Source organism: Anser cygnoides, chromosome 3 (assembly GCF_040182565.1).
Source record: "Anser cygnoides isolate HZ-2024a breed goose chromosome 3, Taihu_goose_T2T_genome, whole genome shotgun sequence".
Lineage (NCBI taxonomy): Eukaryota > Metazoa > Chordata > Aves > Anseriformes > Anatidae > Anser > Anser cygnoides.
Genome location: NC_089875.1, coordinates 3,893,676 through 3,915,143, shown reverse-complemented (window position 1 = coordinate 3,915,143; position 21,468 = coordinate 3,893,676). Strand labels below are relative to the sequence as shown.

The window sequence follows — 21,468 nt, the reverse complement described above, 5'->3', positions numbered from 1 at the left end:
TATTAGAACATTTGTTCAAGAAGCTACATTAGGAAAGCTAGCATTTGTCAAACCCAATAATTGAATATCCACTTTTCAAAGACGTTCTATTTTGGGCCAGATTAGGGAGCTGTTGATTTGGGGAAGTACAGTTACTCTAGTGGTTTGATTGGAAGCAGACTGAGTACTGAAGCAAATTTGACCTATGTAGCGAACCAGTTGATTTCCTGCATATCTTATTCCTTGGGTGAAGGAGAGGAAAAAAATAATAAAAATAAAAATTTTAAGTTGTGTTTTAGCCAACGGCTGCATAGCAGCGTGAAGTGGAAAACACTGAAAGGTGCGTATGCTTGTAGTAGAGGAAGATGACTCATGTCTTAAATCAAGCTAGGATCAAAGTGGTTTGTTGATTTATTAATAGCTTGTAATTAACTGTCAGTCAGTGAACTGCATATGCAGGATTAATACCAGCAATATAACAGATAAATGGCCATCCCGGAGCCTTACAAAATGTTAGTAAACACCTTCAGGTACCTAATACACCCTTCTAGAGCAGTCTCGTACAAGTTTGCAGTGATGTGCTCACCCTCCTGGGATGGCGTGTTCCCCTGCCTGCACCGAGTGCTTCCCCTTTGGACACCTGGGTGCTACAGCCTCACGTGTACCGGTGCTGCTCCATACAATCCACTGATCCACCCAGCCTGTGGGGACAGCACCCCACGAGGCGACATGCAGGCACCCCAGGAGCTCTCGATGCTTGTTGCACCCTGGGCCATCAGCCCGAGGGCAGGATTGCCAGCTCCCCGGGCCTCCGGGGAGCCTGAGGTGCCAGGGGGGCGTCCTCAGCGTCAGGCCAGACTGGGCTGCTTCTCTCTTCTGCTTCTCACAATTACAGATTTTAGTGCGTTTGGCTCTTGTTTTTAAGTTGACTCTTCTTTTTAAGATGACTCTTCTTCCCACCCAAAGTCTCTTGGTAACTGGTTGCTGTTTAACCCAGTTGATGGCGGCCTTCGTTATTAACCTGGGCAGGTTTTGAGCAAGCACCCCCTCAGTTTTGGGTGTTGTGTTCACACACATGCTGAACTCATGTTTCTGTATTAGCAGCTGTTGTTATCCAGGCTTTTTGGCCAGGAGGAGGCCATGCGGATTTCCACCACAATTTCAAGGTGTTTCTTGGGATAGATAAAATAAGAGAGAAAATAAGTCCTTCTTGGAAAAATGTTTCTGTTGGAGCACTGATGATGAATACTGGAGAATCTTATTTGGCCTCAAAGTGTGCATGATAGGCCAGGAAGTATCACAATAGGGCTGTCTTGTCATAAGAAGGCTTCATTTTAACCATACCAAAGAATTCCATCTAGTTTGTATATTTTTCTTCTGAATTTTGTAGGAATTCCTTATGTTTCATACAGGTAGAAGTGCAACTTCAAAGTTGAGATCTGCACACTGTGTGACTTCTGATCATGGGCTTATTCTTGTAATATTACACCTAGGGCTTGTGTGAGTACATTAAGAAAACAAGGAAAAAATGAACCTTGCGAATAATGTTTTTATGAAAATGTTCATACTTCTAGTCAAATATAACTTCTAGTTTCATAGATGACAAAACTACAGGGACACAAGCATGTTGAATACATTTCTGCTCTATATAAGCTCAGCTTTTAGCCAAATGTACAACGTAAGAAAAGGTGGGGGGTTAATTAGTACAGGCATTAATTTAAATGGATCAGAGCTCTAATCTTAAACTCACTTGTAAGGTGAAGTGCCCTAATATTGAGAAATGATTTATTCTGTAGAAATATCGAAAATTAACAATTTATTGGAATCTAATGAGTAACAGATAATATGTATTAGATGTATATTAGATTTAATTAACTTCAAATTACTGGAATTTGGATACTTGAATTGCCAGACTCTGTATTCTCCCAGAGCTAAGCTGCTAGTGGGTGGATGGCTGTAACACCCCTTCTTTAGCTCCACCATCTCATCTCTACAAAGTATGTACTGCTTTAGCATCTAGATGGCTGGTAGGTAAATCCCTTCCTTCCAGAATCTACTTCAGGAACGTGGTTAACTCTCCCTTTCTTTTCTGTTCTGTCTTCTGTTATCTTTTTGTGGGGAACTATTGGTTTATTCAATTTCTGGAATTATTCACTGCTTTAATTTAATGCAGAGCTACAAACATTTGATACAAGGCTTCTGAAGTTACTTCCTAGTATCAGAGCTGTTTTCACTTTTGTAATTAAAAATGTAATTCCCATGAAGTACCACTTTAGACATGACGATCATGTTTCCCAGTCAGTACATTTCCTGACTCAGCCAGAGAATATCTGATCTTTCAGGAGTAATACAGTAGCTTGGAGGCAAAGGCTGTAGCAACATTTAGCTGGTGAACTAGTGCTGAACTTGATAAGTAACCGGGGTCAAATTGTAAACTGAAGTCATAGCTTAATATCTGTGAAACATGAGTTTGCATAACATCCCATCCATGCCTAATTTTTGCCTTTGGATTTCTGCAGTTACCTGTAGTTATTTCTGGAATTCCAAAAAATAGCAGAGGTGTAGCTAGTGCCAGGAGGTTTTGTTAGTCGGATCTCGATCAGAGCATTCCTTAGATTATTTTGCCTACAGGAGTTAGCTTAGAAGGCACTCTCAGGAGGCACTGAGGTGCTGTCACACCGCTGTTCAGTCAACAGAGTTAGAGCACTTGTTTGTTGCATGGGTGACTGATCTTCGATTGCGACCTTTCACAAAACAAACTGAAACATCTGTTGTTTTATTTATAGGTGAGCTTTCCAAATCGTAGCTTACAGGGTTTGGTTTGTTTTTTCCTTCCCTCCTGGCTCAGTGAATCTTTATTGTATGCAAAGTGGAACTTTAAAAACTGTATAGATTGGGTGATTGTATCTATTCAGGACTCTTACAGCCTGGTGGCTGTTACTTTTTGGTAGCTGGGAGTTAAATTATCCCTTATTGAGAGGGTAGGCTTTAATTTGCAGCTTCTGTAACTCTGTGGTTAGAGATCTCAAAGGTACTGAATTAGAAGTTAATGGTATGATTATTTATTGGCCTCTTAAATGTGTTTGGAGTAAACTTAGTTGTTCCACTTCGAGAAAGGATGCAGGTTCATGAACCCAAAGGGCTCGTAAGTGTGAGAAAGTGTTTTCCTGTGGCTCCCTACAGTGAGTTAGTATAACTCGACACAGACAAAATTACTCCAGTATTGACTACTGGGCAGCTTGGTTTCATTATATTAGCTTTCCTGCGTCTCTGAACAGCCACATGGAGGCTGTGCATCATTTTACATGTAAGTCAGAGTCCCCTGGCTATAAAAGGATCTAAGAGTTAGATGTTACAATACTGAGGGCTGCAGCATAGCAATGTTTTTGTAGGCCTATCTTTTGAGTTTCTGCTTTTGAGTATTGCTAAATAACTCTCTCCATTTAACTGTACTTTAAATATTGTTTGTGTTCTAGCAGTTAACCATCTTGAAAACACATCAGTGTGACTTAGTATAGCACTTGAGATGAATTTACAAATGAATCTTGGCATAAGACAAATGTATTTTAACACTTCAGTTTGTGTGCCTGCTTCCTGCATATTTATTTTCAACCTTCAGTTGATTAGCTGCTTTGTCTCGTGTACAGAAATGGCCTGTTTAATGCAGTGGGAAGTCAAATAAAAGCCAGCATTTGTTAATGGATGCTTAGAACAGGCACAGTCAGACATTTTAAATTATTCTAAATAAGCAGTAATTCTAATTTATTTCTAAAGATAGAACTATAACAACCCAATTACCTAGTTTCCTCACAGACTGTAATGAGTACAGTTAGCATAAAATTGGTCTATAAATTTAATGGGCAATTTCTTGTTCTGTGGACTTTGAATATACTAGCAAAAACGTGGTAAGCTGTGTTAGATTCTGTAGAGTATCTTGCTCCCATTGGATGCCTTCTTGACAAAATGCCTTACTGTAAAACGCCAGTCAAACCAGTTCAGTATGAGGAGTTCTTAAAATATTGGCTCAGACAGGGATGACAGTAGACCTGAGAGGGATGTTCACCATTTCTTTGAGAAAAACAATCATTATTTGTCTGGGTTAGCATTAGGGTGGCTTTTTTCCTTTCTAACGGAGAGTATTATGATTGTGGATTCAAACTTGTAATACATGTCAGGATGCAACTAATGTAAGGCCAACTCTGTATGTGCCGCCTCATAACTTGCATAATTTTTTTCAAAATGTAGCATATACACAGAGATCAAAGACTAAAAAAAAGCATGTTAATACTCTACTGATAGAGGAAAGGAGTGCTGGAGTCCCACTGCTGATACAGGGATTCTCAAACAATGATTCAGGCAGCTGCTGCTGTACGTGTGTGCCAGTAGTTGTGCACACTGTTGGATGTAACCCAGCATGGGCCTTTACAGAATTCCTAGCTGATATGATCCAGGGATAATGGGAAGTTCTTTCTGACCATATTTTCATACAGTAAAAATAACGGAGATAGTCATAGCAAAGTTGCAGTGACTTGCTGTGACTGAAGTAGTAATAATTATGGACCATGAGAATACATACTTAATAAAACATGAAGTTTCTTTCACTTCTGTTCTTAAGAGTGAATAAGCAAACAAACAGACAAGGCTTGAAGAATAGAAACAAGTATTTCAAGGTATGTTTTCATGATGGGCTTCTGATTTGCCTCTCAAGCAGGCATTACTCTAAAGAGAGAGCCCAGTCCTACATAAAAACTGATCTCATTGTGTTTTCCTATTAATCCTACTTTCAGCAGTGTTCTTATGGAACAGACTTTCTGACCATACTTCATCAATAAAATTAATCTCCAATACAATGCTATTTTTGACAATGCAATTAACTGACAATAATTTTACTAAACGGTACACCTGAGAAATAAGAGAGCACAGCAATAATAAAGACATTAAAATCTGTATTTAATTGACCGCATAAGGTTCGTATTTTAGTAAAACATGTCTCTTTTCTTTTTGATAATGTATTTTGCAGAAAATACAATGTGATATGTCTGTATTTGCAGTTATTATCACTTGCATTACATTACCTTGCAGTTTGTCCAGCTCTGTGGAATACAGCTAACTGGATGTTGCTGACTACTTATATTTAACTTTTTTTCTCAAATCACAAAAAGGCATAATGTTGCTATAAAAGTGTGAAAATCCCCGTGCTTATAAGTTTTACTCAACTTTGCAGTATGAATTGACCACAGGAGAATGAAGTTTGTAATGAAAGGGAAATGTAACTTGAAAACATACAGCCATGGAAGAGGAACGTGTGTGATGACCCTCAAGACCTGCCTCTTTTACCAAAAAGTAGAAGGAAACTAAGGAAAGAGAAATGTCTCACAACTTGTTTATTGAAGTTCACATTCAAATGTAACAACAAAGACTTGAAATGTATTAGCAGATCAAGATTAAAAAAAAATAAGTAAAAAGTAATGTTTTTCTTTAATCTGAATTCTTTCAATTATCAAATGTGTATTTTTCCTTTTCACCTCTTGACGCCCTGCCTTTATAAAGGGGAACCTTTATATAGTGTAGTCAACTCCCTGGTAGTTTTTAATTTTCAAACTGCGTTGCTTAGAGGTACTCAATCATAAATCACAATGTCATTTAGTAAATGGAAAGAAACAAACCAGAGTGCACATCATTTCTGGATTGAATGATAAGTCAGGTTGCCATGAATGCTTTGGTTTAAGACCTTGACATTCATTTTCTCTCTATAGGCATTTATGTCAGGAAAACTCAATTGTTTGAGTACTCACAGAAAGTAAGGGCAAGGAGTTCCCCACTATGACTAAAGCAAATTCACTGAAGAATAAAAGTCCATGGATTTTTTTTCAGTATTTTCTATAACAGCCAGAACTAAGAACAAAACAGAAGTTTCATAATTGGTAGCATAACTGTGAACTGTTTTTATTTGTTTTTAAATTAAAAATGAATGGATATTGACAAGAAAAAAAAGGTTAAAGATGCATGCCTACAAAATTGGAATGTGATATGACAGGAAAATAAGTCTTGTAGCTTGGCTCGGGCTCAGCTTTTTGATTCCTTGTGCAGAAATTAGTTAAACAGTCACATGTAAAATCTGACAGTAGGTCACACGAGTCTGTGAGTGGAGCAGCTCTGGAGCTGTGGCCTCCAGATTACTGAGTTATTGCAATCTGCATTTTTCATTGCTGAATTACTTTGCTGCTGGGCTTTAAAGCTGGTGATTACTGCCATGAGCTACTCAAAGGGACTAAAGTGTATAGCTACAGACTATGAAGCTGGCATTTACGGCCTCTATTTAAGTATCATCTTCAAAACAGCCCTGGAGAGTTACAGGGCTGGAAGGTCCAGTTTAGGGCAGCAAGCTCCTGATGAGGGTGCCTCAAAGAAGGGGGGGAGGTACAAAGAATTAGACAGTCTTACAGTTTCTGTCTGCCCCTTGTTGTTGATCAGGCATTGAAGGGCAAGGCACACAAAGTGTCTTAAGTTTCTGTTGTCTTTTCTCCCCAAATTGAGGGAAAGTAGCTGTTCTGAGCAGTGGATATCTTATAGTAGTGTGTTCAGCCTGCGAGTAGAGGGACTTCTGAGTGCAAGCCCTTTGTTTTAGGACACTCAAGGTAGCATTTTTACTTCTTGTTAGCAAAAATAAAATCCTATTAAACTAGTAATGTTTTGAAGCTATGCTAAAGAAACTATTGCTTTTATGGGATTGCACATGCCTAGCTACTTAGAACTTGGCAGAAGAGAGTAAGTGTATGAGTGAAGAAAGAAAAGAATAGATTTTTTTAACCTAACATATGTAGAGGTTATTCCAAACAGAAGAACAGTAGGGAATAAAAGTGTCAAAGTAATGACAGAACACTCTGAAAAGGACTCAGAAACAGGGCATTTGGAGTAAAGAACTCAGACAACACCATCAGCTAAACTGAAGCCTGAGATGTAAGTACAGGCAAGAGGTGTCGATTTCTGAAGCTGAAAACGAAAAGCCTGGATCTGATATGGAAGATAAAGGAATGACAAAACCAGGTGCTGAGAAGGGTTTTTAGCAGCAGTATTTCTAACAAACCAAAGAAAGCAGAGTGACAGGCAGGAAAAGGGGTAATGTCAAAAGTACCCGCTATGGTTTCAGGATCAGAGAGAGGAAAAAGGATTTAGAGAACAATGTGAAAGGAAAAGATGCATCCCCTGGGCAGTAGCTTAGCGAGAAGAGAAATAGGCTCAAGTATCCTCTTAATGGAAGAAAAGAGAAAGTTTGATGGAAAGGAAAAAGATCTAACAAAGTTGAAAAAAATATTTTTTGTTAGCTAGCTGGAGGTGACAAGGCACACCTTCAATTCTACTGCTAAGATTGGGATCTGGGAGTACAGCCAGCAGTAAGAAGAGATTTAGATCACTTAAAGACACAAATGACTTTTGGAAATACTGAGAATATATGATGTCACTTAGGTGAGAGTGACAACAGGCACAGAGCTTCCCTCAAGGCTGCAGGAAAATGAGACTTGTCTTTTATCAGCTTATGCAATGAGATGAAGTTGTAGAGGGAGGAGTTACTACTTGGCCTTTCTTTGACGTTATAAAGACTGATAAGCAAAGCCACTGAGAACATAAAAGATTCTATGAAGATGAGATTTGGAGTCTGTCAGCATCTTTTTGGTCACTTTGATAAGTCAAGTTTCAGAGAAGGAAAGGGAGAAGTATGCTGTAAATGCAAAGCCATTAGAACTAGTGGAGCAACAGGAATAACTTTGCTGTACAAGGCACTGAAATCAAAGTTTTGGAGAGAGGTTCACTGGAACTGATTTGGTAGAGAAGATGAGAGACTCAAAGTGAGACAAGAGTCAGCTTGGAGAGTGGTGTAGGCTGACTATACTGTAAGAGAAATTCGGAGTAAGTCCAGTATTTTTCAGCACTATGAACGAGCTTGGGTTTTAATGCCCAAGAAGTGAGGGGAAGAATGAATTTCTTTTGCCACAGGAGGTGAAAAGCAGCTCCTGTGGCTGCTCTTACCCAACTGAGACAGAGCAGGGCTGCAGCCTTTGTAGATGAGAAGTCAGGTGCTGCAATGGCAGCTGCTGTGAGACCTAGCAAGTCTGTCTTTCCTTGTCTTCCTGCATTGTTCTTTTTCCATCCTGCTGGTCTGCAAGGCTTTCTTTTCTTCCCCACACCCTTTTCCCCTCCCAACCCCAGCCCAGTAATTGCTTGCTTTGCCAATAAGGGAATAAAAATGAAGAAATGTCATACAAATGGTTAGACAAAGGTAAGGACAGCTACAGGGATGTCATCAACAGCAAAGTTGACTTTTTTTACTGGTCGTATGAGAACATGTTTCTGTTCTGAAAGTAAATATTTTACTATCTAGATGGAAAAGTTAAGTCCAGCAATCAAAGTTAATATTACAGGCTGATTTAAAGATACAGGTGAGGAAGTACTTACGGATATTTATTTGCTTCATGTTGGCTGCTTCATTTTGGCAGCTTCATAAGATGCAGTCCGTTTGTTTTTGAAGGCTTGAAAATATCTTGGAGCTTCTGTTGACTGGTAAAGACATTTGTGCTTAGGGTGCTGTCACCTCACAGGGGCACTTTTCATAATACTGAGCGAGCCTGAATGACTTCAGTAAAGTATCCATAAGACATTTAATCCTGATCTGAAGAGCCTGAATGCCAGTGAACCTACCAAAGACCTTATTGGCAACGGTTAATTATTTGTACCTTTTAAAAAAATGTGGACCTTTTCTTAACCCTAAAATCTTGAGCTTCTAGGTGTTGAGTTTGGTATGGATTGCTATATGAGACAGTAAGCCTTCACTGCCAAAAAACAAAAAGAAACTTACCAAGACTGGATGGTGATCAAATTGTATTTTAACACTTTTGGATGAAGAATCAAGTGAATGTTTCTAGAACTGTTTATTCTTGATGTAGTATTTAATTAAACTAAGTACTATATATTTAAAAAAGAACATCTTTTTACCTGTTTATATCAATTTTGTTACTTAATTTCCTTCACATTTTCATGAGTGAACAAGATGACTTTTTTTTTTCTGGAAGAGATTAATTTAGCTAAAGACAACGTTTCTTTTACAGCTTTAGTAACTAGTTACATGGATTGAACACAGTAGATAACTTTTTTGTAGAGCATATTCATGTATGATGATTATGTAAATGAGAATCACGGTTGTACAACCAAAGGATGTGAAAACCTACTATCTCTCCGATGTTCTTAATAGGCTTAAGGCTTTATAGTGCATCGTATTTTCTGAACTGAAGCAAGAACTAAACCTTTGAAGACGGAATATCTGCAGTTTGTAGTACCAAACACAATGTGAATCGATTTCACCAATTTGGGAAATAAAATACACAGTACAGAATTTCTTAGACTGATTTTGCAGTTCAAAAACACTTTGGTAAAGTTGGACAAATAGCTAGCAGTAGAACTAAGTGCGATTTTACACGTCTGCAGCACATCTGAGCAATCAGCCTGACCTTAGTGTTTTAATATGCATAATCTATTCTATGGTTTAATGAGATCTTGAGCTATTGGCTCTGAAGATTATTAGTACCCTGGTGAATAGCCCTTCAATCTTCAGGCATGCAATGAGAATTTGCTTCCTCTTTCAATTCTTCAACTTCTTGGCTAGAATTTATTATTTCCCTAAATACAAGCAGCTGCAGAATTTCATTATACTTTATATTACCCCTTTCTTCTATATTTAACTTTTGTCTCATTAAATAGATTATATGCTTTCCTCCTGTAATTAAGTACAAATCAAATACAATATTGTAATATTATATTAAAAACATAAGAAATATGACGCCTTTTCAGCTGCCATTCTGAAATTCTTAAAGGCAGGAGTGCTACTCTGACAGCAATGTGTTCTTCCAGAAATGTCTAGTTAATATGAAAAGTGTATCTTCTCCTTATAGATGTGATAGTAAAGTCATAAATATCACAGGTGAAGTGTTCTGTTCTTTCCCACTTGAATTCTATTTAGAGAGAATTCTTTTTCTACCTAGTTTATCCATTCAGTATCTGGATAATAATGACTTCCTTCAAAGGTTTCTGTTGGATATGGGTTGTCTGGACACCAGCAATCCATACTGAGCTCAAAATATTGAGCAATATTCTCTATTGCTCAAGGAATAGTGAAAAAAGTGTGAATCTAGTGAGGGGTTATGTGTTAATTTCTTAAGCTTTCCATTTTATTTATTGACTAAATAAAATTTTCTATTTTCACTATGGATGACTAATGAGAATTCTCTTGCATATTCTAAAATTTGATCAAGATGAGCATTGTGGACCCAAACCTTTCCTTATATGAACTTGCAGAGTCCCAAGTTTAAATTCAACCCATTTAATATCAATCGCGTAACTAAGTTCCACAACTGAAGTTCTCTATAGAAATAAAAGAGGGATCAGCTGCACTGAGGTTGATCCCCACCTAAGACATGGACGCTCTTGAAAGCACCTTTTTCCCTTTACTGACCTTAAGGTAGTACAGGGCAGCAAAACTTCTGATCTCAAGCTGGCATGTAAGCTCAGTGGTCTTCACAGAGCTCAACATAACCAAAATGTGTAGTAGTGTATCTTGGTTCTTTATCTTTGGAGTTAAGCAGGCAAATACACATCATTTCTCCAAGTTTACTTCAGGTATTATTTAAGCATAAACTAAGTGTATGTTGGTAGTCAGCCTGTATCCTAGAAAGATTTCTTTGGATACTATTATCATTAATTTATCTGCTTTCAAATTGAGTCACTAATTACATGATTTCTAAGAGCCAAATTCTGTTTCCCTTGGTAAGTAGAGGTGAGAAGAAGGCTTATATACTACTGCATATACAAGAAAACAAACAATTTCCATTATGCATGCATGCTGTCTCTGTTCTGCTAAACTCTGCCCTTTACTCTTGAACATTTTCCATCCTACAGGGCGTGATGCAGGAGCAATCAGCCCATTCTGTTACCAGTGTCTGAGTCAAGCTACAGCTTTTTCTTAAAAAGAACAAAGGGCAGGCATCATACTACTCTTGTTTATCTGAGCAACTGCATTAGAGCTAGCCATTATGAAGACCTTAATTATGGCAATTTATCAAATTAGCCTTAAAATGATACATACCATTTCCCAAATGCCATAGAATTAGCATATCCTGCTTTAGCTGTCTTTATGAAATTGTAAAAGCTTTCTTTAAAAAAAGAACAAACAAAAAAAAAGAAAGGAAATAAGAAAAATACCTTCCACTGCCCCAAGCTGAAAAAAAGCTTGATATGTCGTATGTTTTAACTTTGTTTCGTATGGATTGAAAATTTTTGAAACACACAAAATGGGTTTCCCTGATTAGGTTTTGAGTTTGTAAATTCCTGTGAAAAGTGGTTAATGCATGAACATTCCCACTCAACTGAGTAATTCGTAACAGGGACATGGCCATAGTTTATGTGGGAGGTGGAAAGTGGCTGAATTTGAGGTCATATGAGAACAGTTACATATTTCACCTCAAAAGACTTTTTTCTAAAGAACAAGGTCAGGTTAACTCTACTAGAATCATGCAAACCTGTAATTTGAAATGTGTCTTGAAGTGAATTGGCATATATGGAAGATGCATTACTTTCTATGAAAATATGCATTAGTGTTTTTTAACACTGATTATTAACGCTTACAATACATTCCCTGTTCTGCCTCAGTTGATGACAGTGTCTCCAGAAGTGCTCAGTGACATATAAAAAGTAATCGATACATACGTTTGTGTGTGTATGACTTATATTTATCTTTTTGAGAGGGCAAGCCTTAGGCTTAAGAAAGTACTCTCATCTTCATTATTTTGCAAAGCCTTGAGGACTATGCTGACCTAGTAAGTCAGAAGTTATTCCATCTTCTGTTTTGACAGTAGGGACAGAAAGAGAAGAGACTCACTTTCTGATTTAATTGCTTTTCCTACAGTGCTGAAGTGAGACGGAACTTTCTCCCCCTTTCACTCTCTCTGGTGGCCTCAGTCCCCCTTTAGTTGGAGACCTAGAGCCTACTTTGATTCCAGATTTGAGGCTTCTATGTCATATTTCTGTTTTATAACTATGATGCTATTAGCAGCTCTTAGGATCTGGATTGGTGTTTTATTTTTCACGGCACAATGAAAAGAAGTAGAAGACCTAGATCACACTCTGAAAAGTCTTAAAATTAAGTCTGATCTTCTGTGAGCTCTTTAGTTCTGTAGGCTGTGCCTGTCTTAGCAAAACGGGTGAATCAGTGGGTGAGGATCACAAAAACAAGCAGGTGATGTTGCAGACTCACTAGAGTATTCATTAGATATGCATTTTGGAGGGGTGAGGAATTTACATCTAACTAGGTAATATCTTACTCTGTGAACTAAATGCATGTTAATAGTTTCAACTGAAACTAGTCTAGTTAGTACACACCAAAAATTATCCACAAAGCAAAAAAAGCCAAAGCAGGTAAGCGGGGACAATTAGGAAGTGTACTTTGAAAGTGTTTTACTTAGCAAAATAAGCCCACCCATGACTTTTTGGGTAAAAGATGTTGTCACAGTACTGCAAACATATTATCTGTGCCCAAAGAGTTCATACCCTGCATGCACAATCAGTCCTTGTGTCTGAGTGGAATCCAGTTGAAACCAATAGCTTAATACAGTGCAGTGAACCCTTGATTTCTATTTTTTTTCCTGTAACCACACCACAGGCCCTAATGAGTTGTACATTAAGCGTCAAAGGTACTTTGTGTATGACAGTGACCATCTTCAGCAACATTCAAGAAAAGCTGTTAGAGCAGGGGCCTAAAACACATCCACATAAATACCCAAACCATTGTTTCCTTTCATAATGCTCCTTTTTTGCCCTACTCCTCTGAGTAAAGCAATTTAGCAAATATTTGAAATTGTCCCCATACCTTCCTCCTTTCTGTTGTCCAAGACATAGTTTTGTGGCTAGAGGTTCAATTTTAACATTTTTAAAAGATCTTTAAACTTTTTTAACCTGACAGCAGTTGCTTGTGAACTGTAAGACCTAAAGCTGAGATGAAATAGCAGTATATGGTAAAACAAAGATCTCAAACCATCCAGCTTATGTTAAACATAATTAATGAAACTGTGTATAAACTTGTTTAGCTAACTGGAAAAAAATGCACAAAAATATTTCCAATGCTCTTCTTTTCTCCTTTTAGTAATTATTGGACAGCTCAAAAAAGCAAGAACAGTATCTAACTGTAAGATCACTCCTTAATAACGTCCAACAGCAAAACTCCTGAACAAGTTAGCACAAGGTGTGTTGTTTTGGGGGGATGGCAGAGGGCATATAGATAGGTTTTTTAGTTAAGAAATGTCTTGGCTCTACTATTATTGTTTTTAGCACGATTCAGAACAACTGACTTGCCTCATGGTCTTGCCTACGTAAGTATATTGGTGAAATGTGAGAAGCAACCAAAAAGCCTCTAACAAATCAGCATACCAGTTGTTTTGCTAATGGCTCAACAGGAGCTGGATCACAGAATGAGAGAAGCAGAGTCTCCAATTTGCCCTCTGCAAGGCAAAATGTAAGAATTAAAAGTTGGAAAAAGAGTCAATGCAAGTGCTTACACTGGAAATTATCACGTTTGCCCTTCATGTGGCTACAGATACAAGGCCAACAAGAGGTGAGAAATGATGATTGTATTTATGAAAACTTAGTGTGTTTCTCTGAGCTCTGTACTTATTGTTGCTACGCTAATGTGACTATTTCAGGACTGCGAGTTGGCAAAATACGATATTTTCATTTTACCATTACTCATGTAAACTTGACATTCTACTGCTTTTGCATTAACGACAAAATCATCTTCTGAGAAAACACACATTAATAGTAGGAGAAACTTCAAATTGCTAATTTTAACTTCAAATGGTAAAATATTGTTCCAGCTATATAACATACACAGTTTCTTATGAAACTCACTATACTTTGGAAACAAAAACAGAAAGTTAAAATTAACAATGTATGACTTTGTAAAACCACGTGGCCATGTTGTACGCTAAGTAGAGTACAATCCAGTGAATCAGGGAAGCTTCTAGTTAACAGTTCACTATCAGGGTTAACGTTGCTCCTATCTCTACCCACCTGCCGCTTGCAGGATGGAGCTCATCACTATTTCCCACAAGAAGCTTAGTCAGCTCTCTTAAATAAATCACAATAGTATGTTTTTAAATTGTATGATAAAACCTAACACCTACTCTTGCAGTTGATGTAGGTTACAGTTAGTTGTAAATAAAAGAATTATTTGCAGGACTCATAACTCAACTGGCTGAGCAGATTTTTCTTACGTCAGTAAACCAGTACAGGTGTTATGAGCTATGGCTCTGCTGGCTGAGCTTAATTTCTATGAAATCTTAAATGTAGTTCTCTCATGCTTTACAAGACTAAATAGGGTGTAAGTATAATCATGTGAAGACATCACAGCTGCCATTTTCTAGAGTCAGATTCATTTCTTGCCTTAAAGCACTAGTGGACTGTTGAAATTTGGGATGTAATTCTACAGTGACAAAAAATGCATCAAACTACAGCTGGTGGTAAATTTTTCAATTATTCTTCTTATTACTATTTAGAATATGATCAAACCAGAAACATATTTCAGGAAAAAGCATACCTATTTCACTTGGCAAGGATTTCATAGGCACGATTTTGGGATGCTGGTGAAAATGGGAAGAGAGTTAATTGGGTGGTGGTGAAGTCCAAGCTCAGTGCAAGTCATCTCTTTTTTCATGGGAGGGTGTTGGATCTAATCTAGAATAAAAATGTTTTTGAGATCTCAAAAACATTGGCATTTTTTCCAGTGCAGACTACCAAGAATTGGGTACAGTCCAGAAAACTGGTGTCATTGGCTTTGAAATGCACATAAGCATATAATCATAAAGGCTAGGAACCCACAAATCAAGCTTCTAATGGAAACTGGTATGAGGTATGTCTTTTTTTGCTCCCTATTCCAGGTTTTTTGTTGCTACCATCTGGAATTTAAAAACATTAATGATGATTATGAGATTAGAAAGATAAAAATCTACAGCAGCTCCCACAGATATTAGAGCAAAGCTCTTTCCATGTGCCTGAGGGAAAAGTACTGTACCATGTGTACAATATTCTCAGAGAGATTTTATTTTGATTCAATTTGTTTTTATTAAATATATATATTTGCATAAATATAAATATATAAATATTATTAAGGAAAACAACAATATTTCAGTGCCTCTAAAACGGATGAAGGGGAAAGATAAGTGCATAATTTATGTACAATTTGCAGCCAACCATCCTGCTCAAGAGGGAAGGTTCAGAGGTAAAAGAAACAAAAAACAGAAACGCAAATATATATTTTAAAAGAAGATGCAACAGTATGAAATGAGGAAGGAAAAGAAAATTTCACTCTTCTACAGTTTAAGCTATGAAATGCTAGTTAAGTATAAAGGAAAAACATGCTGAAGCACTTGAGAGACTGTTGTCCAAGGCAATGGAAGCTTCATGGTTAAAAGTGACCATTTCTAAAAATGACTGCAACTTGGCACACAGTTTCTTGCAAAGCTGCAATAAACTGCTATCATAACAATCTCCTACTATATAACTGCAGCTTAAATTGTTACCTAGTACAGAAATCCTTGGTCATGGCATTTTGTTTCTTTATAATCTTGCCTACTGTAATACGACAGTAAATGTCTCAAAAGAATTGCAGGAAAAGAATGGTATTTTTCAGGTTCTCTGTGGGAGACTGGAGCAGGCTGCCAGGCAGAAGTTTCAAAAGAAGCATTGCCATGTGAGATGGTACGGGAGTGTGGAGCAGCTGAAGGACAGGGAAATATTGTTATACAAGCCTTCTAGTTCCTGGCTACAAGATTTCTTGTAGAAAATAGTTGTGAACTGATGCAAATCCCTAATCTATGCAACAATTTCCATAGCGAAGTGGGAAAAGACATCCATTGACAGAGCTTTGGCAGAATGGACCTAAGAGGGGTGGCCACCCCAGGTGTCCATCTGTGGACTACATGAAATTTAGGTGAGTGAAACTGTTTTACTGGCAAAAAGAGCCTGATGCACAGAGAGTGGAATGAGCAGGTCTGGCTCACACGGACAAGGAAAGGAGGCGAATGGCAGTGGACTAACAGGTGCCTTTTCTTCTCTCCAGCTGATGTCATCCAAGCAGTGTGCATCAGCTCCTCAGTCACAGGGTAGGTACCAAACTGTGCCAGGCTTTGTATCCCACTCCTTTGAAATACAGACTTCCTGGGGAAGAGCAGAGATGCTGCCAAAGTACTCAGTGGACTCAGTCCAGCCTTGAATACTCCTTTCTTCCATTTTAAGAAGGCAGAAAGAAGGGCAAAATGTGTGGAAAGTAAGCCCTCACTTAGAAAAAGGAATTCTTGCTCAACCTAAGGGCAGGCAAAGCTGGTGTAAATCTTGATTTGGTTAGCACGTATGCAAACCATTTACAGTTACTTATCTCTTTTTTTCCCTAGTTCTTTTGTCTTAAACTGGTTATTTCAAAAGTGAGGCAGTGGTCAGCTACTTTTGTCATTCCCTCTGAGGGAAGGGAGCTCTGAGGGTGTTGAACTGCACTCAGAACAGTGAAAAACAACCACCATGAATTACAGGGAGGCTTCAGGACAATACCCTGCTCAGGAAGAAAAGGAACAGGTTCTGATCAGAGGAAGATAACTGCTTATGCCTGAAAATTAGAAAGATGCCCTTGAGGAGACCACACAGGGATCGCAGGTTCAATCAGCTCCAGAGATGAAGCTGACGGGTAATCGCTGGATGGGTCATTTACGTAAGTAGTTTAGTGGCTGCAATAACTATTCATTATTGCAGTGCTATCAAAACGATGGTTCTCTTTTTTTTTTTCCTCTCCTTTTTTTTTTTTTTCATGGGCTTCCTTCCCTTCCCTGATCATATAGAGAGGAAAGCAAGAAAGCCATTATATTAAATAGCTCTTAAATAAGGTGGAACAATGAGGTTGGTTATAAGTAGTTTTTATAAATGTTACTGAAAAAGGAAAAAATAAATCAGCAAAAGTACAGCTATTAACACAAATGATAACTACACATGGGTTTGGAAAGTTCTTAGTCCAAATTAACATAACTTCATAGATTTATGTGGGTAATGCCACAGGAGATTGATAGTCTTTCCTTCTGAGCACAGGAGTAAAAGAAGAAGAAAGTTGGGCATTTAAATCATTGTCATCTGATTAAAGTTAAACTTAAAACAAAGAAATCTGGAAGTTCAAACTGCCTAAGAATACAACCTGGCGTAACAAGTTATTCAAATTTGCATGCTGAATAGGTTAAAGAAGCCAGAGAGATGATATCCGTCAAAGAAAGTTGTTCCTGCAATGAGAAATCTAATCTGTTTGCTTAGACATTCAGCTAAGATGCAAAAGAATTGTATTCAGTTTAATGGTTTGTAAAGACACCCCATGCTCCCTGGACAATTAGTTATTTGACCTCTGCTGGGGTTCCTATATGAGAATTTGGTATAATAACCAAAAACATTGACCTTCCTTTGGTCAAGGTCATGTGCTGGTAACCAACAGAAAAGATCACTGCCAAGGTGCTGTAACTTTGTGCTCCAACCATTAAAAGATAGCTTAGAAAAACAAGAATGAATGTTTTCTTTCTGTAAGCTTTGCTAATGAAATCTGTTCTCACTGGAATGCGTTAATCAACCCTGTTTGATGGATGGTTATTTGCTTGATCTAATGTTTACTGAAGTCAGCAGAAATCTTTAACTGGATATTTAATGTATTTTCTTTTTTTTTTTTTTTTCCCCATCTTGCTGCAATGCTTTTGGTCAGTGGACTAGCTGAGGAAAAACACTCAAGAATTTGGAATGAGTATTGGAATGCCCTTGGGATGAGTACAAATGAACAAAGATCCAAAGGAAAAACACAAAATCTACAACAAAAAGAATCTTCAGAGTTACACCATTTGCAGCATAAACGTAATGGTAACCTCTTTTAGTTAAGACTGAAAGACCCCAACCACTGGGAGTAACCTTGAATACAATCTGCAGGTAAGAAACAGAAGGAGGAAGAGCACACGGTACCACAAAAGGTTGCATCCAGCTGCAGCCCACCAAGCATGCATAATTACGTGAGGAAGAAAGTACTGGAAGATGGAAGGAAGGGGAAGAAAATGAAATAATTTGTTATTATTAGAAACTAATTACTGTAGATACTGTGAATTTTGTTAAACAAAACTTTTAACAGATGTTTTTATCTTTCTTTTGTTAGGCTGCAGCTTTATTTCAAATAAACAATGGCTACATGCTGACTGTATGCAAACTCCTGTTCTGACTCCCTCAATAAATCCAACTAAAAGATGCTCATCTGGCATTTACAGATGTCCTCCCTTAAAAAATAAAGAAATAAAATAAAAAAATAATAATAATCTAAAGCTGATTTCACATACATCAAGAAAATGTATAAATTCAGTTTGTCTGAAGGTGAACTCAAGAAATGTACAGTTTGGCATTATATTCTACTCCATCTTCTATCAGGTAAGGCTAGTCTTGATTCATGCCATAAAATACAAGGTCATTCGCTAATAAAGTTTATCATCTTTAATTAAATCCTGGATGAGGGCTCTGACATAGCACGTACAACTGAGATGCCTCTCTAAGAGGCAGCAGGCCTATTTCTGGCCCAGCTGCTTAGCCATCTAGTTCAGCATGAACTCTGAGTGGTAAAATAGCTTCTGTGGTTTTTATTTAGATTCGATTTTATCTCAACTTTAAATTTATGTGGTTATCTTCTGTAAGGTTTCATTTCAGCAGTGAAGCCAAGGACATGTAACATGCATATATTGAACCATATGTTCAGTTCCTTTAACAAGTAGGGCTCCCAGGTCCATGTGATTGTACATGGCACACTAAATTATTTTCAAAAGATGGTAGGCCCAAAGCTATCGCCCTCAGACCAGCAGGCTGAGCTCAGGAAAAGCATTGATGAAACACCATTAAGGAGCTTTCATAAAGCTTTGGAAGGCCAATAAATAAATAAATAAATAAAATTAAAAGAAATTGTGGTGAGGTTGTGGCTGCTGGGGGGGTTTCAGAGAGCTGGTGATGGTAGTGGTAAGGCCCAAGACTGATATGTTCCACCGGCATCAGCTGTGTACAAACTTTAAGTGCAAGGATACGCACAAAGCTGAGGAAGGCTGTAGAAATAGTTTCTGAAATTGTAAGATTCTGTTTTAACGAGAATGAAGATTTCAGTTTTTGCCTCTCCTGGAAAAAATAAAAATTGTTTATTTTGTTTCCCACTTCTTTTCTGTGATCCACACATCCTGATATATTTTACTGTAAATAACAGCTACGTGACAAACTTCTGCAGTCGCCATTTTGGTGTGTTTAGCCTCTCTTCACATCAGAGTACTTATTTAGTAAATACCTGGAATACAGTTTGTAACTAGTGGGATGTTCTGTAAAATTCAATGTATCTACAAAATGTTTGAAGGAGATTTATAATATACTTGTTTTGTCTTTTTGCCAATGGTTTCTGGAGTGATTTTTATGTCTCCAGAGCAAACTGATGAACCTGGAATGAAAAGTAGGATTTAGTCCTAGAGACCAAAATCCCTGGTAGGCCTGTAAATTCCACAGCCAAGGCATTTTTATGAACTAAGGAGAGCACATGAGGTCTTCAGGTAAGGCATTTTCCGCAGTGTGTGTACTAAGTGAAAATGTGTTTTGAAAATTCTGCCCTTACTTGAAATTTATACTACTATCCATTATGCGTTGTCTTCAGAACTATATTTTCTATACCATATTATTGTACAGTGATAAATGGTTGAACAAAATTAAAAAATAATGAAAAATGGGCAATGAGATAACGTATTTTTACTATGACTTTTCTTGTTTGTACAGGCAAGGGAGCATATGAAATCTTATAAGTTTAATCTGTGTTACTTTGGACACTACCAAACTTATGATTCATTAACAGGAACGTTTTTGCTATGTAGCTTTTGTACCAGTTATGTTGCTTAGCAACCTCAACTCCAAGATAATGATGTCTTACTGCCTGTGATTAAATAATGTTTTTTTGCCCTGTATTGTTTATGATATATCTAGCTTATTTATTTTCTTGTTTGCAAACTCTGTTCCTTATTTTTCATGCCAAATATAGCAAGGTATGTATACATCCCTTGAATAATTTTATACTTAAAATTCATCACATAGAGTCACCTACTGAAGAGAATGCAGATAGCACAATAGTATTACAGAATTAAAAAAAAAAAAAAAAAAGAACACTGTACAATAATGCGAAGAACACATAATGGAGAAGTAGTCTATAAAATTACTACCGATACTGCTGAATAAATCCTTAAAACCTTTTCCGCAGAAGTGCATTGCTTATAACCGTGGATAATGCACTACTTTTCCGATTTAATTCTCCTCTTAAATAAATAAATAGAAAGCTATGGGACTTGTCCATATGCAGTGCTAAACTTTGGAACTGGTCCAAAAGAAGTGAAATAATATACTTTAAATGGTAACAAATGCCTTCCGATGCTGTTAGTAGATGGATCAATGTAGTTTAAGTATTTACAGAAGTCTGTTGGACCTCAGCATTAACAGTATTCTGAGCTATCATCTGAAGGACGTCACACATGAAAATGGATATGGGGTGACTATCTATTGAATATATTTCAAGTGATTCTGTTAATTCCTGCAGAGCTTATCACCATGGTGACGGTGACAGAAATTAAACAAACTGGAAAAAATTTAATTTGATCCATCCTGAATAAGATTCTCATGGGAATCACATCTAGAGTGATGATCACATTCAGAGTCACATTTAAGCAGTGGGAGCCAAATTCAAGAGTGACAGCTCTTCAGCATATTATACGGGCCAAGCCTGCTCCAAGGAGGGGTTCTGTCCACAGATTTGGTCTCTGTATCATACATTAAATTCTGTCTTGCACCATCTAGGAAGTAGTGGTTTTGGAATGGAGGCCTAGATAGGAGCTACTGATGTGAAATGTGTGCTTCCAACATACTGGCATTAAATCAGTGATTCTGCACGATATAGAAATTTGTGACTGAAGTACTAATATTCACGTGGAATGTGGATGCAATATGAAGGGAAGTATGTGGCCGCGCCAGCAGTTACAGCAAAATAAGCATTAAGAGACTGGGACTTGTATTGAACGCTCAGGACACTGCTCCCAGGACTCTTCACCCAGTTGTAACCTTGAGGAATATGTTTAAATCCAAACAAGAACGCTTGCACTCTATACAACCACAGCACAGATGATTCCTCTGGAAAACCCTGCATCCTAAACCTAGGAGGATGGCAACAAGTTGCAGCACATCATGTATGCCAATGCTTTCTGGTTTCCCAACAGGAGAACGTGTATTTCAAACAAACAGGGAGAAACACACAATGTGTGGCAAGCTTAGCTAAAACTTAGGGAGCTACTGTAGTCAGAACCAAAACACTAGCTGCCAAAACAAGTAAAT

The 21,468-nt window shown here is 37.6% G+C and overlaps 1 long non-coding RNA gene across 2 annotated transcripts; it reads left to right on the top strand.

The window, feature by feature from the left end:
- The first annotated feature begins 13,226 nt into the window (after nt 1-13,226).
- LOC125182450 (uncharacterized) lies at nt 13,227-20,773 on the top strand. Of its 2 annotated transcripts, XR_010829996.1 has the most exons (5): nt 13,227-16,006; nt 16,136-16,178; nt 16,467-16,777; nt 17,801-18,018; nt 18,239-20,773. It is a non-coding gene; the product is annotated as an uncharacterized lncRNA (long non-coding RNA). The 2 variants fall into 2 exon arrangements; XR_007162242.2 differs by having other exon boundaries at nt 17,801-20,773.
- Nucleotides 20,774-21,468: the final 695 nt, after the last annotated feature.